General features: G+C 43.5%; 1 protein-coding gene and 1 gene segment (V, D, J or C); both read left to right on the forward strand.

Moving 5' to 3' along the window:
* Window positions 1-26970, forward strand: part of LOC307201887 (uncharacterized protein) — a 284712-nt gene that overhangs the window by 184837 nt on the left and 72905 nt on the right. The window lies entirely within an intron of this gene.
* Window positions 6133-7869, forward strand: LOC307201896 (immunoglobulin heavy variable 4-59-like). The segment is given in 2 exons: window positions 6133-6832; window positions 6926-7869.

Below are 26970 nucleotides of genomic sequence, written 5' to 3' on the forward strand. Positions count from 1 at the left end.
TCATTCTCCTAGGCATCTTCCCTGGTGAGGATTTTTGTTTAGTGAGTAACTGATAATGTTGATCCCAACACAAAGGGATAACGGCACAATTTGTTCTCTTTTTAGCAGACATCTGAAGTCAGCCCTGTTTAGGGAAGTTTTTAATCTTTAACAGACTATTGTATTTTAATATTTTGTTGGAAGGCACCCAGAGCAGCTGGGGAAACCCAGCCAGATGGGCGGGGTATAAATAATAAATAATAAATAATAAATAATAAATAATAAATAATAAATAATAAATAATAAATAATAAATAATAAATAATAAATAATAAATAATAAATTATTATTATTATTATTATTATTATTATTATTATTATTATTAAACTCAATGGGGTTTGCTTCTCTGTGGGTGCAGTCCCCACTCTAGAAAAAATGGGGAGTGAATGGGAAGGATAAACCCACTTTAAGGCCTTGGACTAATGTTAATATATCTGTGGCTCACTCTATCAATTGAGTTTGCTCCTCAGAAGACCTGTCTAGAATTGCACTAACAAGCTGCTCTTCAGAATTCAGGGTGGGATGTTTCTCTCATTCTAGCATCCGACCTGTTAGCCCATAGCAACAACAGCAGTGCAATCAGATGATGGGATAACCAACAGAGTTTGGTTGTTATTACTGATCATCTGAAACTGGCCCCTCATCTAAATCCCCCTTGTCCAAAAGGTGGCGGCAGATTCACCCACCACCCCGTGTTCCTTCCTACAGAAAACAACAGCCTCTTAAATCACTACTCACAGCCACCTGCAAAGTCCCACAAGAGAGTTTGTTTGAAGCAAAGAGCCCCAAAGCTAAGAGGGCAGCTGGCTTTCAGATCTTGCATGTAACCTCTCCCACAGAAGAAATGAAGTTCTTTATTGGAGGTGTGGGGGAAGGTTACCAGACGTCCCCATTTCCTGGGGACAAACCTCCGATTTACAAATCAGCCCCCTGACAAAATCCATCTGTTTAGTAGGAAATTGAAAAGTATTCCCGGATTCATTGAAAAAAATCTGGTAACCTTAGTGTGCGGGGGAGAGAGATAAATTGGTTTATCAGGCCTTTATTTTTTTGCATGGCTGACCCATTTTTTATGCATAACTATTCTCCACTGATGGGACGCAGGTGGCGCTGTGGGTTAAAGCCTCAGCGCCTAGGACTTGCCGATCGAAAGGTCGGCGGTTCGAATCCCTGCGGCGGGGTGCGCTCCCGCTGCTCGGTCCCAGCGCCTGCCAACCTAGCAGTTCGAAAGCACCTCCGGGTGCAAGTAGATAAATAGGGACCGCTTACCAGCGGGAAGGTAAACGGCGTTTCCGTGTGCGGCTCTGGCTTGCCAGAGCAGCGATGTCACGCTGGCCACGTGACCCGGAAGTGTCTCCGGACAGCGCTGGCCCCTGGCCTCTTAAGTGAGATGGGCGCACAACCCCAGAGTCTGTCAAGACTGGCCCGTACGGGCAGGGGTACCTTTACCTTATTCTCCACTGAATATTCAGAGGATGAGTTATCCCTCTAGCTGAGCTCCATGACAGCCACCTCTTTATTTTTGTATGTGATATTGCCCAATACACACATTTCCCTAGTCTAATACATTTCACAAATATATGTTTTTTAATGAGCACTTTACTCTCTCTCCCTCTACATTCTAGGGATCTGCATATTTGCCTCCTTCAAAGAGGCCATAGCAAATCACAAGCAAAAAGCATCTGCAAAAGGTCCTCTCCCCAGTTACAAACCTTGGACAGCTGCTGCCAGGCATTCTAAGTAATACTAAGCTAGATGGACTTACTAGGCAATTTTCCTAGGATCCTAAAAGAACTAGGAGGCTTCCTATATTTAAAAAAGAACCTCCTTAAGTGAGGAAAGTACAGTGTGAATGAAAGGTGGAAGAGCAATTCAGTGAAAGGCAATATTTCAGGAGATGCCCCCCAACCATTGCTTGGAGTCATTCCTGCAACTGAGTCTCCTTTTCTCCTCTTTGCTTCTTAAATGCAGGACCAGACACAACAGAATGCCCTCTAGGCAAATCACCCCACCCACCTCCTTCTGTTTAAATTGCATTGTCCTTTGTGGCTCCATGGCCTGGTTGAGTCCCATTCACTCCTTACTAAAGCTAAAGGGGAGAGAGTAAAGGCAAAAGGGAGAGAGCGAGAGAGAGAGAGAGAGAGAGAGAGAGAGAGAGAGAGAGGAAGGAAGGAAGGAAGGAAGGAAGGAAGGAAGGAAGGAGATATGAGTTTCATTTTGCTTTTCCTCATTGTCCTAAGCATCTTCTCTGGTGAGGATTTATTCTTTAGAATAAAAACAAAAAAGTTGAACCCAACGCTGAGAGATTCCCGGTTATGAAATAATTTCTGCATTCTTTTGTAGGCATCCGCTCCACTCCACAGATAATTGAGTCTGGTCCAGGACTGGTGAAACCTGGGGAGTCCTTCAAACTGACCTGCAGAGTTTCTGGGGTTCAGCTTGATAATTATTTCTGGCACTGGATCCGGCAGCCTCCAGGGAAAGGGCTGGAATGGATAGCAATTATTCGCAACACTGCAAATGGAGGAACCACTGATATCAGTTCAGCACTGAGAAGTCGAGCCAGCATCTCCAGGGACATCTCCAGAAATGAAGTGTATCTCCAGCTGAACTCCCCAACAGCTGCAGACACAGCAGTGTATTTTGCTGTGCGAGAAACACAGTGAACCAAAGCAAGGAAGCATCCCTGCAAGATCTACCCTCAGACTCAACCCCTTGCACAGGAACTGATAGATCCCTGTCACCAACAGACAGCCATTGAATGAATGCAGCTAAATTTGTGCTGAAAATCTGCACCCCCTTTGAGGGCAAAATGGTGAGGGTAATGTTCAGCCACATTCTTTCAGCAGCAGAAATTCTGAGAAGTGTTGAGGGTATGCTGTGCTTGGATTGGCTTAGGTTGCTTTTTGTCTTTTATGGAGTCAGCTCCCACTTTAAATTATATTAAGTGATTGCCTCTCACTTCTTAGGCACAATTATGATGACAGTGTCACCTATGCTTATTAAACCATATGAAATAAATTGCTTTTATGACCTCTCAGACCAGCCCTCAGCTATATTCTCTTTGTCAAGCAGTTGACAGCAGAAACAATCCCTTCCACAGCAAACAGCAATCTTAAATCTCCAAAATGACAACCACCTGCAAAGTCTCATAAAAGAGGTTCTTGGAGGCAAGGAGCCTCAAAGCTATGAGCTTTATGGCCTTACATGTAATGACTTCCACATAAGGACTGCAACTCTTTATTGGAAGGGGTGTGAAATGGATCTGCACACTTGCCCCCCTCCAGAGGCCAACATAGCCTACAGCCCATCACAAGCAAAGGGCATCAAGAAACAGTTTCATTGCTATGGCTTCGTGGATGCTGCAGCACAATCTGATCTGTGCTCTCCTCCACTCCTCGATGGGTGTCTTGTGTCATTTTGCACTGTTCCATCTTTTTCCCCATAGTATTATATTACATACCCTTTCAAGTGTCCTGGGGCATCACGGAATAATAGAAGCCATCCCTGCTTCTGATGGTCCCAGAATGTCACATTTCCCCCCTCCAGCCCCACCGAGCTTGGGGGGAAGGATAAGCCGGCACTTGTGCTTGCAGTGGTGTCGCACTCTCATGCAAGCCAACTAACTCACACGGCAGCACCATACCAAAAGACACACATCCCAAGGGTAATGTTGGAGGATATGATAGATATTTATGTTGTATGCTTACATAGACATCCACTTAATGTGCTCATCTCAACACAAGAAGTAATACTGACACCTATAGGCTCTAAATGGTGCTCTTGCTTTTATTATGTGTGGCCTTTTTTACATTATGCAAATTCTCTCACTGCCTCCCAAATTCAAATAACAGGCTCCTTGGTAATTTAGCTTCATTGCAGCTGAGGAGAAAGGCTGCCTCCATTCCAGCATTATTGTTTTTCCTTCCTTTTATTACTTTTCTCCTCTCAGGATAAAATAAAATAACCATGCTGCTGCTCTTGGTCCCCCTCTTCCTCTTGGCCCTGCTCCCAGGTAAGTATCTCCTAAAACATTCTCCAACCCTTCCACATCTTATCAAATGAACTATTCTGAATATTAGATAGGATATTTAATGGTATAACAATTCACATGACCCATGTGTTTTGGATTAAACGAGCAATGATAAAACTGTGCAAGAAACAGCCTTAAAGTTCTTGCGGGGCCTACTGCCTAACTCTGGTTTTCCTTTTCTTTCCCTCCCCCCAAATCCCTTCAGGTGTTTTCTCCCAGGTCACATTGAAGGAATCTGAACCAGGAACAGTGAGACCAGGAGAGACCCTTGAGCTGACCTGTACGGTCACTGGGCGCTCTGTGACAAGCAGCTACTGGTGGCACTGGGTACGACAAAGCCCTGGGAAAGGGCTTGAATGGATGGGAGGGTGGACTGCAAGATCGTACTACGCTGCATCATTCCAAAACCGAATCACCATCTCTGTGGATTCTTCCCAAACCAAGTACTTTCTGAGACTGAGCGCTGTGATAGCTGCAGACACAGCCATGTATTACTGTGCAACAGGCACAGTGGGACATATTGAAGCAGAGGCCTGTACAAAAAGGAGGAAGTGGTTAGAAAATAGAAAGCAATGTACTATGGATGCTCAGTTCTGCTTAAAAGAAAGCACATAATTTTGGAAACACCGAAACTGTGCTCCTTCCTGTCCACTCTCAACTTCTCAGGTTGACACAAACTGCTGCAAGGAAGGAGAAATGCATTAAGAAAAGAGAAACAGGATATGGGGGAGATTCTCATGCTGCAGAATCCATGCCTTCAACCACAAAATCAACTGCTAAAATCATGGAGACCCTAAGCTCCCAAGAGCCATTGATGAGTGGATGAGACACAACTCAAGGCTTAGCGGGGAAACTGCCTTTTTAGACAGTGACAACAGCCTGCAGCACAAATGGCAAACCCTGTGAGAGTGGAGGAAAGAGTGATAAAGCGAGACCATTTTCATTCATTTCATTCAGTCCTGAAAACCCAGCGAGTGTTGATTGTTTGATTCAGAAATATCTACTTAATGGAGCAAAGTCATTGGAAGGGCTGTGGCTGACTGGTACAGCTTAGTGCACAGAAAGTCCCACATTCAATCCCTGGGAGAGATTGCAGTTTCATATAAGAGAGAACATGATGAAAATGGCTCATAGGTGGTACCTCACTCCTTCCAGATTATCAAGAATGTATAAAAATTTGGCGAATGCTTGTTGGAGATGTGGAGGAAATAACGGTGACATGATCCACATGTGGTGGATGTGTGAAAAGATTAAGATTTTTGGGGGGAAAATATACGATGAATTAAAAAAGATGATGGGGATAACTTTTACTAAAAAACCGGAGGCATTTCTATTAAGTATTTTAGATAAAGAGATCCCAAAAACTCTAAGAGAGGTATTCTTGTATGCAACAACAGCGGCTCATATACTTGTGGCCAAGGGATGGAAAGATCACGAGGCTCCAAAAATAACAGACTGGGAAATCAGATTACAGGAATTGGTGGAGACGGCTCAACTGACTAGTAAACTCAGAGGAAACTCAAAGCAAAAATTAGCGGAAAAATGGGATGGTTATAGAAGATATGTTCAAAAATACAATAATAGTTTTGACTCCATGCTAGCATTCGAGTGATAAAGGAATTAAAAGGAGGTGGACAACAATTAAGGGTTTGTTATGTTTTCAGAATGTATTAGAAAAAAATATATAGAAAGGTTTATTGTTTTGTGTACATTCAAATGTAAGATAAAGTATATGCAAAGGGACTTGACAGGAAGTCAGAGTTGAAGAGAAGATTTTGGAAGATAAAAGGGGGAAAAATATTTACTTTCATTATCATCATTTTGTGTGTGGGTGTGTGGGTGTGTGGGTGTCTGCACATATGTGTGTTGTTGTATGCAATGTTTGGGAGGAAATAAGACGGTAAATAACAAATAACAAATTAAATATCGATGTATGTAATTTTTATTTCTTAATTATATTTAGTGGTAGTATGGCTGTATTGTTTTTTGTAAAATAAAATCATTCAATAATTTTTTTTTAAAAAAGGAAAGCTCCTGCCAGTCAGTGTAGACATCACTGAACTAGATGGACAGTGGTCTTACTAGGCATACGGAGGTGTCCTATGCTCCTAAAATAATGTCCTTAGGTAGGATAAATACAGTGCACCATGAATGAAAGCTGGAAGAGCAATTAAGATAGAAGACAATATTTTGGGGGTGGGGGGGTCCTCTTCTCAGTTAGAAATCTTGGAGAGCTGCTGCCAGTCAGTGGAAGCTACACTAAGCTAGATGGACTTACTAGGCAATTTTCTGATCCTCCTAAAAGAACTCGTAGGTGGCTTCCTATATTCATAAAAGAACTTGCTTAAGTGAGGAAAGTCTGCCATGAATGAATGGTGGAAGAGCAATTCGGTAAAAGGCAAAATTTGGGGGAGCCCCTACCCACCCACCCAATCCATCGCTTGGAGTCATTCTTGCGACTGAGTCTCCTTTGCTCTTTGCTTCTTAAATGCAGGACCAGACACAACAGAACGCCTTCTAGGCAAATCACTCCACCAGCCTCCTTCTGTTTAAATAGGATTGCCCAGTGTGACACCCTGGCCTGGCTGAGTCCCATTCACTCCTTACTAAATTTAAAGAGAGAGAGAGAGAGAGAGAGAGAGAGAGAGAGAGAGAGAGAGAGGAAGGAAGGAAGGAAGGAAGGAAGGAAGGAAGGAAGGAAGGAAGGAAGGAGATATGAGTTTCATGTTGCTTTTCCTCATTGTCCTAAGCATCTCCCCTGGTGAGGATTTATCCATTGGAATAAAAACAAAAATGTTGAACCCAATGGAAAAAAGATTCCCGATTATGACACAATTTCTGCATTCTTTTGTAGGTATCTGCTCCACTCCACAGATAATTGAGTCTGGTCCAGGACTGGTGAAACCTGGGGAGTCCTTCAAACTGACCTGCAGAGATTCTGGGGTTCAAATCAGTGATTATTACTGGAACTGGATCCGGCAGCCTCCAGAGAAAGGGCTGGAATGGGTAGCATTCATTCGCAACACTGCAAATGGAGGAACCACTGAGATCAATTCAGCACTGAGAAGTCGAGTCAGCATCTCCAGGGACATCTCCAGAAATGAAGTGTATCTCCAGCTGAGCTCCCCAACAGCTGCAGACACAGCCGTGTATTTTGCTGTGCGAGGCAAGAGACACAGTGAACCAAAGCAAGGAAGCATCCCTGCAAGATCCACCCTCAGACTCCACCTCTTGGCCCAGGAACTGATAGATCCCTGTCACCAACAGACATCCATTGAATCCAGCTAAATTTGTGCTGAATATCTGCACCCCCTTTGAGGGCAAAATGCTTCAGCCACTTTCTTTGGGTAGCAGAAATTCTGAGAAGTGTTGAGGGTACGCTGTGCTCGGATTGGCTTAGGTTTCTTTTTGACTTTTATGGAGTCAGCTCCCACTTTAAATTTTATTAAGTGATTGCCTCTCACTTCTTAGGCTCAATTATGATGACAGTGTCATCCATGCTTAATAAACTATATGAAATAAATTGCTTTTATGACCTCTCAGACCAGCCCCTAGCTATATTCTCCTTGTCTAGCAGGTGGCAGCAGAGACAATCCTTTCCAAAGCAAACAACAATCTCTCAAATCGCCAGACTGACAACCACCTGCAAAGTCTCACAAAAGAGGTTCTTGGAGGCAAGGAGCCTCAAAGCTACGAGCTCCCTGGCCTTAAATGTAATGACTTCCACATAAGGACTGCAGCTCTTTATTCGAGGGGGGGGTGAATCTGCACACTTGTCCCTGGGACAAGCAGCTACAGGTGGCACTGGGTACGACAGACCCCCTGGGATATGGCTCAAATGGATGGGAGGGTGGACTACAAGCTCCTACTATGCTGCATCTCTGTGTATTCTTCACAAACCAAGTCATTTCTGAGACTGAGCTCTGTGACAACTACAGACACAGCCATGCATTACTGTACAACAGTCAGACACATTGGGACAGAGTGAAGCAGAGGCCTGTACAAAAAGGAGGGAGTGGTTAGAAAACAGTGACATTAAAAGAAAAGCACCTCAGTTTAAACACACCTATGCCATGTTCCATTCTCCCCACCCTTCCTCTCCCAGGTGTTTTATCCCATCCCGGGTTAAACAGTCGGGGACAGAGAATGAGAACTGCCTAAGAAAAGCGGGGAAAACATTAACGGTGATATTCATGTCCATAGACTTCAATGCCTCAAGTAACAGAAATGGCAGCTCAAGTCAATGAGGCATTTAGTTGATGGGTGCGGGAGACCCAGCTCTAAATCCCACCTCACATCTGGAGGAGACCCAGTATCAGTGGAGCATTGGAGAACAGAAAAATGACAGTAAAGGGTCTTCAGTTAAAATCTGTAAGCGGTAATGTTCATCCATAGAGGGTTGTCATCCATAGACACTTGTGTCCTCAGTGCTGGTGCCGGGGATTATATATTTTGCCAAGTTAAAAATTCATTTCGAAACTTCTCATCGAGTTGAATGCTGCGTTAAACTGGCTCAGTACTGGAAATTGGTGAACATTATTTCTATTCTTAAACAGGTTGTGATTAAAGGGAGAGTATTGACTTTGAGTTACCCATTATCTTCCTTTTCACCCAACCGACTGATCATACCAAGTGATTCTGAGTTGCACTGTCATCCTTATTTATATTCAACTGCGTTTTAATCTCGAAGTCACAGATACATCCAAAAAAGTCACGCAGCTTTGTAACTGTGAACAAGACAAAGCACAGCAAAACCACCTTTAAAATTTGGATCATGCCAAAGGTCCATCTAGTTCAGCCTCTGACAGTGGCCAACCAGAAGCCCTAATGGGAAGCCTGAAAGAACAACCCAAGTGCAAGGTCACTTGCCCCTCCTTGATATCCAATGTGAGCCAAACGATTTGAGGAGAAGAAAAACGTTTGATGGTTTGTGGGGGGTTGAGTTTACTGCAGCTGCAGTGGAAAGGGCTGGCACACTGCCATTTTTACTGAAATTATTGATATGTTCTAAACAGATTTCATATACAGGCAATCTCCCATTTACATGGGGGTTACGTTCCAAGGCATCGCATGCATCAGTGAAATCGTGTATCCTTGAAACACCATTGAAAAAGCACCATTGCAAACACCCCATTCCACCCCCGTCCTACCCCATTCCACCACTTTTTGTGGCATTTTCAGGTCACTTCTGCGTTCAGCTTGATGCACATGTGCATGGTAGCACACATATTGAATGTGTGCAAGGGGGCGCATGTTGCCTGTATGTACATAGTTTAAATCAGGCATCCCCAAACTCGGCCTGCCAGCTGTTTTAGGACTACAATTCCCATCATCCCTGACCACTGGTCCTGTTAGCTAGGGATGATGAGAGCCGAGTTTGGGGGTGCCTGGTTTAAATTGTATCAATGTTCAATTGTATTTTAAGGTTTGATTTCTTGATGTATTTAGTGGTTCTTGTTTGTAAGCTGCCTTGAGTATATATCATAATAATGAAAATAATAATGACAATAACTGCTATAGAGCCCTGCAGTGGGAAGAACCTCACTATTCTTACGTTGTTGCAGCAGCCATCCTGTCTGCCCACCCCCAAATATACTGGAATGATACTGGGAGGGTGAATGGCATCAAAAGGAGCCCTGTCACACAAGCCAGCAATGAAATACTGTGATAGAAGGACACTGGACTTACAAGGTATAAGGCTGCTTCCTATGCTCCTAAAAAGAACATCATTAGGGGTGCAAGGTACAATGCACTGTGAATGAAAGCTGCAATTAGGGTAGAAGGCAACAACTGGGGAGTGTCTCCCCCAGCCCCATGACCCCTTGACTGGAGTCATTCCCGTAAGCATGTCTTATCTCATCCGCTCTGCTTCTTAAGTGCAGGACCAGATGTGACTGAACACCCTCTATGCAAATCACCTGACCAGGCCCTTTGTGCTTAAATAGCACCATCCAGCATTGCTTCTTAAGAAAGAAAGAAAGAAAGAAAGAAAGAAAGAAAGAAAGAAAGAAAGAAAGAAAGATGAGTTTCCCGTTGCTTTTTTTCATTCTCCTGAGCTTCTCTCCTGGTGAGGATTTATCCTTTGTATAAAACCAAAATGTTGAGTAGAACACAAAGAGGTTCCCAATTATAACACAACTTCTGCATTCTTTTGTAGGTATGTCTTCCACTCTACAGATAATCGAGTCTGGTCCAGGACTGGCGAAGCCCGGAGACTCCTTCAAACTGACCTGTGCAGTTTCTGGGGTTCAAGTTGGTGATTATTATTGGAATTGGATCCAGCAGCCTCCAGGGAAGGGTCTGAAATGGATGGGGGATATTGAGGACACAGAAGATGGTGCTGGCACCACATACAGCCCAACATTTGGAAGTCGAATCAGCATCACCAGGGACACCTCCAAAAATGAAGTATATCTTCAGTTTAGGTCCCTGGAAACTGCAGACACAGCAGTATACTACTGTGCGCGGCACAGTGAGCCAGAGCAATCAAGCATCTGTACAAAAACCACAGTCATTCTCAACCACCTGCTCAGGAACTACTGGCTATATGTCTCCAATAGATGGAGCTAACTGTCAAGTTGATTAAAGCATTTGTCTTTTATGTAAATACCAGCAAAATGCCTTCATGATAGCACGCAATGAAGTCAAATTCCACTGAAGTCATTGAAGACACACCTCCAATATAGATGAAGAACTATGAAGTCATGTTCCATCAGATGGTTTGATAGGTCCGCTCACCTGATTCGGTGGGCGGTGTTGCGGCTGGGTCCTGAGCCCCGGGCCCTCCCGGTGATCTGGCCCAGGGATGGAGACTGATGCCTTCCTCACCGCTGCTTGTCCACACCGTCAGTGCTAGGCAGGGCCCCGCTCAAGGGGCGCCCCCTGGTGACCAATCAGCACTGATGGGGGTGGGGCCATCCATGGTTTAAACCACCATTTAAACCATGGTGTAGTGGGGAGATTGTCCTCTCACGCCCTTGACCAGACCTCCCATCCCGTGCCTCTTCTTCTGCTTTGCTGTGCTACGACCTTGCTATGGGCTAATTTTGGTCATCATATTTTTGGGATTTTTTCCACTTGGCAGATTGGCTCCAGCCATTTGGTTTTTGCCTACCTTGAAGTTATGGTCAAAAGTTTGTGAGGTTAGCTTTTGTTTGGATGGAGGGGAGGGAGTAGCCTCCGCCTGCCCTTCCTCATTAAGGGTATCCTGTTAAAGGAAATCGGGGGCATGGATTCTGTCCGATGCAGCCCTCCAGATGTTTCTGGATTCCAGTTCCAATCAGCACCTGCCAGCATGGCTAGGAAATGATGGGAATTGAAATCCACCAACATCTGCCTGGGATAAAGAGTGTGTCATGGCTATAGGAACTACCACAATGACCAGGCATCCCCAAACTCAGGACTACAACTCCCACCATCCCTAGCTAACAGGACCAGTGGTCAGGGATGATGGGAATTGTAGTCCCAAAACATCTGGAGGGCTGAGTTTGGGGATGCCTGACAATGACACTATTCAAGCCTAAAACTCCATCCAGCAGACCAAGGAAAATTGCATTCATTGATTTATCAAACCCACCAATGCTGGGTTGTGGCTTTGTAACGATGAAATTTATAAGAAAAACCTCGGGTTACATACGCTTCAGGTTACAGACTCCGCTAACCCAGAAATATTACCTCGGGTTAAGAACTTTGCTTCAGGATGAGAACAGAAATTGTGCAGCGGCAGCACGGCAGCAGCAGGAGGCCCCATTAGCTAAAGTGGTGCTTCAGATTAAGAACAGTTTCAGGTTAAGAATGGACCTCTGGAACGAATTAAGTACTTAACCCGAGATACCACTGTACTTAAAATTAAAAAGTGGCCAGATGAAAAATACCAGAAGAGATCCTATTGCATCAGAAGAGATCTCATTGTCTTCCCTAGGTTGATGCTGGGGACAAAATATAAAGCGCTGAGGAACAATGCTGTGTATCAGAGAGTAGCAACATGTACAGTCCCACGTTCATAGATTGCATACTGAGATCACATACTTAAATAAATTCACATTGTATTAATCTGTCTATATTCTTTTGTGAGAAGAAACATCCCATATCCTCTCCAAATTTCTGAGGAGTGCTCCATCAATATTTGGAGTGGAGGCTTACATGGTATCCCTCATGATTTCAATTTCACAGTCAATGTTGTTGTTTTTTTGTAGAGGAATGCATCACTGTGGATCCTGGGAGTAGCATTGTAACACGCTTTCCGCTTTCATTGGCTTTGTTCTTTGCTCTTTGCTCATTAATTGCCTAGAGAGGGAGTTTCCTTTCTTTACCTCCCTCAGTTCATTGGGTGTTTCCCGCTTATAAATTGTACTTTCTGTCCCCTGTTTAAGTCAAACAGTCTCTTAATATTGATATTGATATTGATATTGATATTGATATTGATATTGAGTGTCCTTCCCTTTGGTTACTTTGTAAATTATGAGTTAAAGTCCTTCAGGGAAACAAAGAAACAACGCTAGGGCATTTTCTCTCCTTTTACTCCGCTCCGTGAATTACCTTGCGTCCGTGCTGATTCCGGGCAAAGACTGAACTCCTCAGTTCTCTTGTTTCTCCCCCCGGATTTTTCTTATTCTTAAATTGGTCGTATTCTTCGCACCCTAGTAAAATCATCCATGCTCACAAAGAAAAGACACCAAAGGAGAAGGAACGGTAGCAGTTCACATGGGACTGGGCTAGATGACCCTTGGGGTCCCTTCCAGCTCCACAGTTCTATGATTCTATGACATTATAACATGCTGATTGTACATCTGCAAAGCAACTGCTTATCTGGAATGAAGGTGGGCCAAGCAAATGTTTTTTTTTGCTCTCCCGCTTCTTAAATACACACATGAATATTTTTATTTAGCTACATGATTTTCCACATCTGGAGGGTCATGTATTATACTAAGAGAGAGAGAGAGAGAATGAATATTGCTGTCCAACTCTTGGCTGTAATTTGAATAAGCATATTTACATCCCATATCCCTAACACTTATCCCTAACACAGATCTTAGAGAATCAGTAGGGAGTTGAGGGAGCAATAGTTCAGCTCATACAGAAAAATCAGTGAGGGTCAGAACAGTAAGGACAACTCAGCTCACCTGCTGATGGTTCTGAAGTTCTCCAGGGGCAAATTAGTGTGGTTCTCTCTCAATCCGAAACCTTTTCAATCCAGGTGATTCATCAAAAAACACCAAGGTGCAGATGCCAAATTGTCTATTAAATACAAAACAAAACAAAACAAAACAAAACACAAAACAAAACAGTGATCTTCAAAACCAGGAGGAATTCTAGTATATTCAGATGATCAGCAATCCAAGTACACTCATATATAACTTTCTGTTCATCTGCTTATTCATCTTGACATGAGTTCCTCTTGACTCTGCAGTATTCTCTTCGCTCTCTGCATCCAAATTTATTCTCACACAGGAAGCCCATGTGATTCTGGTTTCTGCCCATACTATTAAAGGAGGAAGCTGGTAAAGGCCCATGAGGGTGATAGGGCAGATGGGATGAGACCAATTAAATAATTACCAGAATAACTATTTAGTAGATGGAGCAACAAGGAGACACTTTCACCCGCTGTGTTCTTGAAAATCAGCTCAGTTGGGCCTTGCCAAACAAAAGGAGGCCGAATGACCAGGGAGAGCTGGAATTTATCCTGGCCCTGGGTGTGGAGCCAAGTGCCACCATTGGGCAGTTGTTTCCACGCCCAGATACACACCCTCACAGCCCCACCATGATTGGATATGGCAGGCATATGATCCAGCCTGCCATTTTCTGGTTTACAGGTGAGACCCCAGGACCCGCCCACAATGCTGCCCACTGAAGAAGGCTTGCCAAATAGAAATATGGAGGGGGGATTTCAATTTGTTTCAGGTGGAAAAGGAACCATGAGGTGACTTTCCTCTTTGTATGATTAGAGCAACAGAATTTAGGAGCAGCATCTGAACTATCTGGGAGAACTCGACTTCTGTCTATCAGTTTTCACCATCTGCCTTTAGGTCATTTTACTTTGTTAAAGGTAAAGGTAAAGGTAACCCTGCCCGTACGGGCCAGTCTTGACAGACTCTGGGGTTGTGCGCCCATCTCACTCAAGAGGCCAGGGGCCAGCGCTGTCCGGAGACACTTCCGGGTCACGTGGCCAGCGTGACATCGCTGCTCTGGAGAGCCAGAGCCGCACACGGAAACGCCGTTTACCTTCCCGCTGGTAAGTGGTCCCTATTTATCTACTTGCACCCGGAGGTGCTTTCGAACTGCTAGGTTGGCAGGCGCTGGGACCGAGCAGCGGGAGCGCACCCCGCCACAGGGATTCGAACTGCCGACCTTTCAGTCAGCAAGTCCTAGGTGCTGAGGCTTTAACCCACAGCGCCATCTTTGTTATAAAGGGAGGAGGATTCAGTTCACACCAAACGCAAATTTACCAATTTTGCATCATACTACTTGTTTCCTCTGTGGTGCAAAGCTATCGTGGGCCCTCAGACTCTGTTCTGTTGGGATATACCATTCTTCCTGTGAAAGCCACCACCATAGTTTGGCTAGCAACTTGGCCTTTGTCATGATAATTTAAAAATGACACAGGAGTATTGCTAAATCCTTACTGCAAAATTCTACACATGCCTTGAAGTGAAGACAATTCAAAGCCCAGCTTAATCATAAGCCATGCAAATGAATGCATGCTTATTCTCTCAGTATGCATAATGAACTTCCGTACTGCACTTCCATACTGCAGAATTTGCAGCATAATCCGTATTTCCGTATTACAGAATTTGCCATTTTTCTGGTGAACAGGAAGGTGTACAACCTCATAAGTAAAATGTACAAGGGGCTCAAAGAAGAAGAAGAAGAAGAGGAGGAGGAGGAGGAGGAGGAGGAGGAGGAGGAGGAGGAGGAGGAGTTTGGATTTGATATCCCACTTTATCACTAACCTAAGGAGTCTCAAAGTGGCTAGCAACCTCCTTTCCCTTCCTCCCCCAAGCACTCTGTGAGGTGAGTGAGGCTGAGTGACTTCAGAGAAGTGTGACTAGCCCAAGGTCACCCAGCAGCTGCATGTGGAGGAGCGGGGAATCAAACCCGGTTCACCAGATTACGAGTCCGCCGCTCTTAATCACTACACCACACTGTCTCACTTAAGTATAGTACATGCAAGACTCAATCCTATTGGTGTTTTGTGAGGGGTGTTTATTATTTTTATTAAACTTCATGAAACATATACTTACAGCATATATGTTAATTACAAAAAAACCAAACGCTTATACTGACAATGCTTCCCTTCCCCTCATCTTCCCTCCAGAACAGCCAGGCTCAAAGCATATCTGGGGCATATCTAAGACACATGACTTCCCTCAAAGAATCCTGGGAACTGTAGTTTGCTGAATATTGTAGCTACTACAGTCCACATGAGCCTTTGGGGGAAGTGGTATGTTTTAAATTAGTATTACATGCACAGTGGATGTGGATCAGCCCTTTGTGAGGTTGAGAGGAGCTGTCCAGCAGCTGAAGAACAGAAGAGATGAAGGAGGCCATTCTAAGGCCCAGCAAACTGTAGAGTTGGGTTGGTTGAGTGATGGTAGACAACTAGGCCCAGGGCTTCCTTGGTCTTGCCTGCAGAGGAGCCATCATCAGAAAGAAGAGCACAGTAAACACTACAATGCCTACATCCAAGTCTGTGTGTTGGCTTTCTTATTCACATGCAAAACTCTTCTGCAACAGAAAGTATTTAATTTATGTAGTCACCTCTTTCTGAAAGAGCAACCAGGGAAGACCAGCTCTTTCCCGCCTAGGGTCAGATGGGGAGACTTCTTTGTTTAACCCAGTTATCGCTCATTGTTATGTTGCTAAGGAAAGGGAAAAGCAGCAGCTATTGTTAGTCACAGTGAATAGGATTCTTTGCTCTTTAGCTTGTCCAGTAGATGGCAGCCATTCCCCATAAAAATCTGTGCCAACAGTGTGCCAAACTGCATGACCACATTGCCACAATATTGTGATGCACCTTATTATAGAAAGTTGCTAAATCTTGAAATGCTCTTCTTCAAATGTGTGAGTGTTCACTCCTTTCAATTTGGTAAACAAAACATGTTCCTTTTGGGAACATGATATTGTCCTACTTCACATCTGGGCATGGTTTTGGACTAATTCTACTCAGAAGTAAACCCTATTGAATTCAGTGGGTCTTGCTCCCAGGTAAGTGGGGTTAGGAGTGCAACTGAACATAGGACCCAGTGAAAACAATGGGGCAATTTACTAATAACTTAAGTCCTGTTGATTTCAGCAAGAAGGCCCCAAAAGACAGTGGTGTGTGTGTGTGTGTGTGTCAGGGTGAATTTTCAACCTTTTAAAAAATAAGGTATTATATGGGTTTTTGTTGAACTACATATCACAGTGGGGGACACATGGTGTCAAGCTATTGTACCAATATATCCCATGATAGCTCTAGACTATCCTCAGAAGGTGAACAAATATATCCAAAGCTTTCTGGGAAAGCTGCATAGGAAAATGAAGAGTTCTAGATCCCCACAACCTCCTCTACATACAAGTGCAGCAATGCATATCTACAGCACCCAGATCACTGTCTCAAAAAAATTCGGAGAGAAATGGAAGTTATCATCAAGGCTCCATTCACGGTGCTCCATTCACATGCCTATGCAAAAACTCCATTCACTACATCTGAGCAAGAAGTTAGAAGGTTCAGCATGAAGCAAACTGGTGCTGTTCTGCCTCCCCAGGAACAGCGGGTGGGAGGAGACCAGAAATGTCTCCTATTCACTGAGAGCCTGCTGTGGAGGCAGCATTGGACAGTGGCTGATGACGAGGAGGCAGATCCGGCAGCCAAAGGTGTGTGCTGCTGCTGAGACTGTGACAGGTAATGTGCTCCTTGGAGGCCATATCTGTGGATCCTGCTGCCTGAGGTGGTCACCTAACCCTGCCACATGGGCGTGCTGGCCCTGTTGATGGGAGCTAGTGTCCAACCTCATCTGAGAGGCCACAGATTCTGTATCCCTGTCCTAAAGTCAACCACATCCACAACCTATCTATATGGAAAAGCAGTATACAAACTTAAAAGGATTAATAACAATGATGAATAAGATAAACATTGCTGTTAATTTTAACTTGAGGGTGTTGATGACATGATATAATTGCTCACTCATTCACTGAGGAGGCAAAACATTCACACCAACTTTACAGACGCATTTATACAGGGAAATATCAGGGTGTTATTATAGTTATGGGAGCTATGACAAGAACACACAGCATGCTCAAACTCCATCCATCTCCCAGAAGACATGCATTCATGGGAGAACTTCAGTCTTGAAAACCCATTGGTGCTGGTTTTCTACAATGGCACCTGAACATGTTCTTGAGTCCTTTAGATTTTGCCAAGCCATGTATCATGGTGCATATTATGGCAACTACCACAGTGATTCATGCTCTGTCAAAAACTGCTGTGCAAATCAAATCAAGTTACATCCAAAGCCTACCTTCTACATGAAACAATCATTTTTCTGCAGGACAGATTTAAGTGGGAAAGAGTTGTGGCATTTTTTTTTTTAAAAGAGGCTGTTTTTCTAGCAAGCCAATCAAAAATCTAGACAGACTGTTTTTTCATTTCCTCCAAGTAAAACATAATATTCCTTCCACATGTGCAAGGAACTGATCCTTCAGTGTGACAGCACCTACTGTACACTTTTGAACTCCCTGTCTACTGAAATTAGGCAGGTGCCTTCACTTACCAAACATTTTTTTGGTTAAGCCAGTTTACCCAATCATGTAAAGTGAGCACACATTTGTTTTAAACCATTGGCTCATTTGAGAGGAAGGGCAGGGCAGGGCAGGGCAGGGCAGGGCAGGGCATGCATACATACATACATACATACATACATACATACCAGCATGCCATTTTGTATTAGAAGGTGTATTTTTAAAACTGCTGATTTTGACTTCTGATCTTACCAGCACTTTTAATATATTATATATTATGTAAACTGCTCGGAGGTTTTGATGATTAACTGGTATATACATTCTGTTAAATAAATAAAATAAAATTCTCAAGCACTGTCCCCTGCAATCTGTATTCCCTCTCCCCCGCCCCCGGCACACACCCTATCCACTGCCTCAGACCACCAGCAGTTCAGGATTGAAGCTCAGGTAGATGCCAAAACCAGGGAAAGTAACTATCCAAAATTGAACAGCACAAAGATGGCAGCTAACAGGCCCAAATACATAACCAGTGGACTAGTTTCAGCTGGTCGGCCACCAGTTGGTCAACAATGACACCAAACTGGGAGGGGTGGCTAACACCCCAGAGGACAGGATCACACTTCAAAATGACCTTGACAGATTAGAGAACTGGGCCAAAACAAACAAGATGAATTTTAATAGGGAGAAATGTAAAGTATTGCACTTGGGCAAAAAAAAAATGAGAGGCACAAATACAAGATGGGTGACACCTGGCTTGAGAGCAGTACATGTGAAAAGGATCTAGGAGTCTTGGTTGACCACAAACTTGACATGAGCCAACAGTGTGACGCGGCAGGTAAAAAAGCCAATGCATTTCTGGGCTGCATCAATAGGAGTATAGCATCTAGATCAAGGGAAGTAATAGTGCCACTGTATTCTGCTCTGGTCAGACCTCACCTGGAGTACTGTGTCGTGTTCTGGGCACCACAATTCAAGAAGGACACTGTCAAACTGGAACGGGTCCAGAGGAGGGCAACCAAAATGGTCAAAGGCCTGGAAACGATGCCTTATGAGGAACGGCTAAGGGAGCTGGGCATGTTTAGCCTGGAGAAGAGGAGGTTAAGGGGTGATATGATAGCCATGTTCAAATATATAAAATGATGTCACATAGAGGCGGGAGAAAGGTTGTTTTCTGCTGCTCCAGAGAAGCGGACACGGAGCAATGGTTCCAAACTACAAGAAAGAAGATTCCACCTAAACATTAGGAAGAACTTCCTGACAGTAAGAGCTGTTTGACAGTGGAATTTGCTGCCAAGGAGTGTGGTGGAGTCTCCTTCTTTGGAGGTCTTTAAGCAGAGGCTTGACAACCATATGTCAGGAGTGCTCTGGTGGTGTTTCCTGCTTGGCAGGAGGTTGGACTCGATGGCCCTTGTGGTCTCTTCCAACTCTATGATTCTATGATTCTATTCTATGATTCTAATGCTCTAGGCAGACCCTTCATGAGAACACTGCATGAGAAACAGGTGGTCCCTTCAATATCCAATCTTGCCATGGGATTTTGCACAGCTCTGCAGCATGGTGTAGTGGCAGTTACTGGAGTGGCAGCTACTGGATTGGCAGCTACCACTGTGAAAAGAACCCTATCAAAAAGCTTGCAAGTATAGTTTTAACCAGCAGAAAGTGGCATAGATGTGGGAATATGGTCATTTGTCCATAAGAGCATGGGCAAAAGTTCTTATTATTGCAAGGATGATTTCATAGTAGAAAGCGTGGACAGCTCATGCCATCCAATGTTTGGTCCACGTAGTATAACATGATCAACTGCGTGGTCTGGTGTGAGAACATGAGACTAATGTATTGTATTGTCTTTTATCTGCTGACTGAGGCAAAGCTCTCTCCTTGAATTTGTATCTTTTCTGGGACTCACAATAAAGGTTGGGGCTACAGCAGCTTCTAAGGAGAGCTGCAGCCAGATTTCTTCAACCCATCTCGGCGTGAGACTGATTATTTACGGATGGCGAGCAGGTTCTCGTCACATAGAAGAGTAGAAGAGTTTGATATCCCGCTTTATCACTACCTTAAGGAGTCTCAACGCGGCTAACATTCTCCTTTCCCTTCCTCCCCCACAACAAACACCCTGTGAGGCTGAGAGACTTCAGAGAAGTGTGACTGGCCCAAGGTCACCCAGCAGCTGCATGTGGAGGAGAGGAGACACAAACCCAGTTCACCACTACACCACACTGGCTCACATACCACTAAAACTGCAGCAATCTGAAATGTGGCAATTGCTGTCTGCCCCCCCCCCCCAAAAAAAAATCAGCTGCAAATGGTTCCAAGTTTCACATCAGATGTTCAGTTGCAAGAATAAAATCAATTTCTCAAGCACTCTCCTCTGAAAACTGTATTTCCCATCCCCCCTTACACACTATCCATTGCCTCAAACAATCTTGAGCAATCCCTAGAAGATGCCAAAAGCAGGGCAAGTAGTAGGAGTGTCTCGACCCCCATCGTTCTGCCCGAACACTGAGGTCCAGCGCTGAGGGCTTTCTGGTGGTTTCCTCACTGAAAGAAGTGAGGTTAAAGGGTTACCAGGCAGAGGGCCTTCTCGGTAGTGGCACCAGCCCTGTGGAACTCCCTCCCATCAGATGTTAATGAAATAAACAGCTATCTGACTTTTTGAAGACATCTGAAGGCAGCCCTGTTTAGGAAAGTTTTTTATGTTTGAAGTTTTACTCTGTTCTGTTGGGAGCCGCCCAGAGTGGCTGGGGAAACACAACCAGATGGACGGAGTATAAATAATAAAACTATTATTATTATTTTTAAAAAATATGATTAGTAAAAATCCAAAATCAGGCAGCCAAAGGATAGCAGCCCTAGTACATGACCTGTGGACTGTTTCAAGCTGGTTGACCACCAGTTGGGCTGGAATTATCCGCCAAAATCCTTCATGAGATCATTGCATGAGAAGCAAGTGGCGCCTCCCCTAATCATTCCTTCCATAGGATTTTGTACAGCTCTGTAACATCATGTACGATGGAGTAGCAGCCCCCACAGTGAAATGAAGTCTATCAAAAAGCTTGTAAGAGCAATATTAACCAGCAAAAATGCCACATGGCTAAAACAGTAGCAATTTGAAATGTGGTAATTCCACCTCTGCCCCCCATTTCAATCACAAATCATTGCAACTTCCACATCAAATGTTGACTCTGAATGATATTTCAGGTATTATACACAATACCTTTAAATCTTCATATGCCAGATGCAATGCATATGCACACTGATTTTTACAAACCCCCTAAGGCAGAGATGCAAAGCCTGTGGCCTTCCAGAGGCATTAGACTACAACTCCTATCATCCCTGACTTTTGGCCATGCTGGCTGGGACGAATTGGAGCCGGAGTCCAGCAACATTTGGAGGGTCAAAGATTCCCTATCCCTGTCCTAAAGCCAACCGCATCCACGGTAGTGAATGTTGGCAAAGGTGAGGACAAAAGCTTTGTGAAGAAATGTGAATTAAGAGGATTTGCTTGGACATCTCCCACCGTGCAAGTAAGTTGGGCAGTGGCCACCTTAGATGCTCCTTGGCAGATCAAAGAGAGCCCCGAAGTTTCTCCTACTCTAGGCAATGAGATTTCCATTTGTTTTGAGCTCTCAGTTTATTTATATCTTGAAGGTTATCTAAACCTGCAGGGTTGCTGTTTTAAACTTGCGGATTAGGCTGACACATAGCTGAAAGTCCTTCCTCATTACTTCTCAGACAGAACCGGTCGGCGAACCTGTTACAATGGTTTTGGTATAGGGAAATATCATGGTGCTAACTATAGTTATGGGAGCTATGACAGTAACATAAACCACGTCCAAATGCCTTCTGTCCAACCAGTCAACCATCTCCTAGAAGACCTACATTCATGGAAGAACTGGAGTCATGAAAGCACTTTGATGCTGGTTTTCTACAATGGAAAACGAAGGATAAATTTGAAAGTGTTGTCGAATCTTTCAGATTTTTGTCAAGCCTTGTATCATGGTGTATTATTATAGCGGGGGCTACCACAGTGATGGGTGCCCCATCAAAAACCTGCTCTATCAGCCAACAACTGGATGAAATGTGATTGTGGCTAGATCCTTTTGCAAACATGAAGTCATATTTTTTCCATGTGGGACAGAGTTAGTTAAAAAAAGAGACTTGGCAAATTGTGGTGGTGGCTCTCCCAAGCTCTCCCAAGTTTGGTGTCTTTGAGGGGGTGGCATGGCATGGAGCTTGCTTTCAGCAAGAGGTGACTCAGAAGGCCGACTGTATACCCAGAGATGCCCAGAGCAGTCCCCATGGCCAGAATCGTAAACAAACATACTGGGAAGGAAATAACTTTAAATTAGTGGGATTCAGAGGAGAATGAGTTGTGTGGAAGCCTTCAATACCTCAGAGCTTCCACTTCCTCAGTCTCTCTTACTTCACCATTCTCCCTCTCTGTTTCTCTCTCTTATACACACAAGAAACTGAGGGGAATTCACACAACCAAGGTCACATGTTCATCAGTTTGTTTGTTTAATTAATCAGTGCTGGTTTTCTAAAATGTAATTTGAAGTATTTGGAAACTATGGAATGTGACCAGATGAAAAACATGGAGTAAAAATGTTCAAATGAAACCATGCCAACTGCTACCAACCATCTAAGGTAAAAGAGATTCCATTGGCCTTAAATGATCACTTTGGAATAAGCGACTCCCTGGAAATTTCTTTTCTATCACCCCATTTAAAAATGACAACAACTTTTGCTTATGGAGCCATGAGCAAAAGCCTGAGTGGATGGACGATCTCAATGAGCATTATTGTGGGATCCTCTAGATTTTGCCAAGCCATGTAGCACTGTGTGGGTAGCTGGCCCTACACAATGATGGGTCTCCTGTCTAAAACCTCCTCAGATTATGTACAGACAACTGTTTCAAATGGCTGCTCCTGCTAAATCATTTATTCTGTTCCATACATGGATTGCTACTTCTCTTTGGACCCTGATTAGGGGTAAAGGACCCTTATAGTTCATTAAAACTATGGTTTTTAAAAATCTAATATGTCAAGGAAATATATATTAGGGAGCAATCCTATGCAAGCATACTAGGGATGAACTCAGTACTCTTGCGTAAGGTAAGGTAAAGATAAAGGACCCCTGGACAGTTAAGACTATGGGGTGAAGCACTCATCTTGCTTCAGGCCAAGGGAGTTGGCATTTGTCCACAGACAGACTTCTGGGACATGTAGCCAGTGTGACTAAACCACAAAGCTGGCTGTATTTACATAGGTCCCATTGGGATTAATGTGAAAAGTTAGCAGTGATTTAATGCCCATTAATTTCAGTGGGAAATCTGAGTGCAACTAACTTCCTAGTGAGGAGCCAACTCTACGAGCTTGCACCTCTTCCAAGAGGAATGTTGTTTTATTTTATGGATATTTACTATTATGGTGATTATTATAAACACACACACATAATGTAGGTTCATTTTTGCAATAGACATAGTCACCTAGGTAAATATAATTTATGGGTAGCAAATATGCAAATAGAGATTTGGTAATTAAAAAGAAAAAAGAAAAGAAGGGGTAATTGTTCACCTTTTTCTTTCCATGCTGAATCTTCCCAACTCAGGATGAGAGAGCTATTTGCTTAAGACACAGTTTTAGTCACATGCTGAAAAGTTGGATAACATGCTGAAAAGTTTCATAAATACCAAGTCAGATCATTGTTCCTTCTAGCTCACTGCTGTATGCAAAGACCAGCAGCAGTTCTCTAGGGATTCAGTGTCTCCAGGCTCCACCTGGAGATGCTGGGGACTGAACCTGAGACTTTCTGCACGCAAAGTGAAGACTGCCACTGAGCTACAGCCCTGCCCCAGAAAGAACTCCAATCTGAACAGGCTCTGTTTTTTCTGAGCTTACAGAGCACGGTGTAACAGACTGGGACAGCACATCAATAAATCACATTCCAGAAGTAGCAAGCACTTTGTGAACTTTTTTAGGGGGGACCTAGCATATCTTTTCAAGCTTATCAAGAGTATGCCATCAATTTCTTCAACATTTCATCTCAGGCAAATGGAATTTCTGTGGACCTTTGTAAGTCGCTGTCCCTTAAGAAACCTTTTCTTAGAGCAATCTGTGATATCCCGCCTATACTTTCCCACCACACACTCCATTTTTCTGTATGGGAGTGAATCACTGTGATAGATACGGGGGTAGCGGCACAATGATTAAAGCCCTTACAAAATCTTCTGTGTTCAGAATGAAAGGATACCACTGAGATAAACAGTGCTGGATGCATTGTTCCCTAACACATCAATCATGGATGTTGAATCAAAATTACAAAGGCAAATGCCTCTCTCTCGTTCAACATAAGCTTAACAATGAACTCATATGTGTGTGAGTTCTTAAACATACTCTTCAACCTCTTCTATATATCTGATTTTTTCCTCCACACACAGTACTCAAAGGATGAGATTAGATAGATGATAGATGATAGATGATAGATAGATGATAGATAGATAGATAGATAGATAGATAGATGATGATAGATGATAGATGATAGATAGATAGATGATAGATAGATAGATAGATAGATGATAGATAGATAGATAGATAGATAGATAGATGATAGATAGATAGATAGATAGATAGATGATAGATAGATATAGATAGATAGATGATAGATAGATAGATCTGTCCAAATCTTGTCCATGAATTGCACTAATAGTTATGCTTCCCATCTCAGGTTTCAAAGGAAGTTGAAAGATCTTCAGGGTACCTCAAATGGAAACATCAGAGTCAAAAGGAGGACAGTAAAGGCACCTCACCTTACTATGTCCTGATGATGTTCAAGCAGATGTTGTTGGCTTCTTGTCTCACACAGCAAAAGAGCTTTATAATTTTTGAATATATTGATGTATTGTAAAAAATTATCAAGATGCAGAGCTACATCGAGCTTCCATTTTGAAAAAGTCAACTGTAAAAAAATTGCAGCATATGCGTGAAATTAGCCTCTCTCCTCAGCAACACAAAAACATGATCACTCCTGTGCTTCTGTGTAGCCACCTACTACTCAGTTTCAACATACAAATATATTCATGCACAAATGTATGATTTTAAAAAGAAACTCCATATGGTTCCCTATATATCATGGGATGAATCACTCTCTTCCCATCTATCTTGTGTCCAGCTGATAATTCTTCACCTTGAAATTTGTCACATTTACCGTGACTGCTGTTTACATCTCTGCATATTCAAAGCCAACTTTGCCACTGAAGTCACTAGCAAACAAAACTGGCATGTCTCTAACAGTACCGCAAATTAATCTTAGACAGGAAGCCCATTCTGTTTCTGTTTCCTCACACAGTTTGAGCAGGAAGTTGGCAAAGACCTTAAAGGTGGTTAAGCAGATTAATGAGATGAATGAAATTAAGATCTCGAGTCAAATTATACACCAATTTTTGAGGTAGAAAAGTCACTGCTTGATGACCTTCCCCATAATTGTTGGATGACGAAGAAACAGTGAACTTGGTCTACATGGAACACCACCAGAAACACCAAAATTCTACTTCTTGGGGGAAGGCCATATGCTGCCTTCATACACAATATATTTGCACTCAACAGAACTAGATATATTTCCATGGTAGAGTTTGTGATTGGTGGTTGCAAAATTCCATACATTCTCCCTTCCACATCCATATACAAAAGGATGGTTTTCTGTCTTGAGTGCTGGTAAGCATTTTAGTACTGGCACAAACCATTGTGTGGGGATATGGCTACCACAGTGTTACTTCTCAATACAAAAACTCCTTATGGAGATACACACAGGTATGGGCGATGCTATCTTTGGGTATAGGCAGGTCCTTTCTCAAACTGGCACATGAACCTCTGGCCTCTTGACATCTACCACAGGTTCCCACAAAACCACTCCTAAGAAAGCAACATGGATATAGCCTTCTGTTATGCTTCCACATCATCCTCAGCCTCCCATTGGTCACATTGCTGATTGACAGGGGAGCATGGACCATAGCTTAATGTTACTATTGCTGGGTCTCACAAGTTCCCTATGCACTCCAGGGGTGAGTCGCCTCTGCACATCTGGCAGGGCCCAGCTAAGATACTACCATACCACAACACAGTGGGAGAGGGACTCTTCAGGTGTGCTGCTCCTCAAGACTGGCCCCAGCATCAGTTTACCAGTTACTGGAAACCACAGAAGGGGAAAGTGCTGTTGTGCTCAAAGGCTGCTTGCAGACTCCCCAAAGGCATCTAGGGAGAACAGGATGCTGGAGCAGATGGACCATTGGGCTGATCCAGCAGTCTATTCTTATGTTCTTAGTACAGGTTGTTGGGCCTACAAAGTCCCTGGTATACAGATGTGCATATGGACTCATTTTCACTGGTTCAGGCAGCATCACACCATAAACCAGTTCAAAGAAACTCATTTCCATTCAATCATACTGTGTTGATCACAGCTGAGGTTGGACTTGAATCCAAAATACCATATGAAAACCTACCCATCAAACAACATTGACTGACAATACAGTGTATATATACTGTATGCTATGGGAAGATGTCAAAGCCTCCAGAGGACACTTTCTCTCCCTTGAGTATTTGTTTAAAAACAACAAGCAGCACATACCCTATTCATCTCCTATCAGACAGACTTCTCAGATCATTAAGATACCCCGTCCAGATGCCAAATGAGGTTTTGTTTTTCATTTTGTTGCTTGTTGTTTGCCACCCTGGACTCCTTTGTGAGGAAGGGTGGGGATATAAATTTAAGAAGAAATTAATATTCAGCTGGGAGAGGGACCATGATATTGTTGAACAAAAACATGGTCTATTGGCCCTGGGCAATCCTGAAAAGAGAGCAGTCATCTTAAGCAGTAGCTGACGGGCTGCATTCAAACTTTGCAAGGGAGACTGCAATGACACCGAACAGACTGGGAAAAGCACTCTGTGCACCATCAGAGCTATGCATATCTGTAGGACAGGGACCCTCATCACTTATTTGCAGGAAGCAACTCCCATAAGCTGAGAGCAAAGGAAGTTTTTGTCAAGACTCCCCTCACTGTGGTTTGGGGCTGGGGCACAGTGATACAATCCCGTACAAATAGTCTTTGGAGACAATGAGAGGGAACCAACAGATTATGCTGGCTGCATATGAGCCAATAGTTAGCAGTGATGGCCCAAG

The sequence above is a fragment of the Podarcis cretensis genome (assembly GCF_951804945.1).
Source record: "Podarcis cretensis genome assembly, chromosome: 13".
Classification (NCBI taxonomy): Eukaryota; Metazoa; Chordata; class Lepidosauria; order Squamata; family Lacertidae; genus Podarcis; species Podarcis cretensis.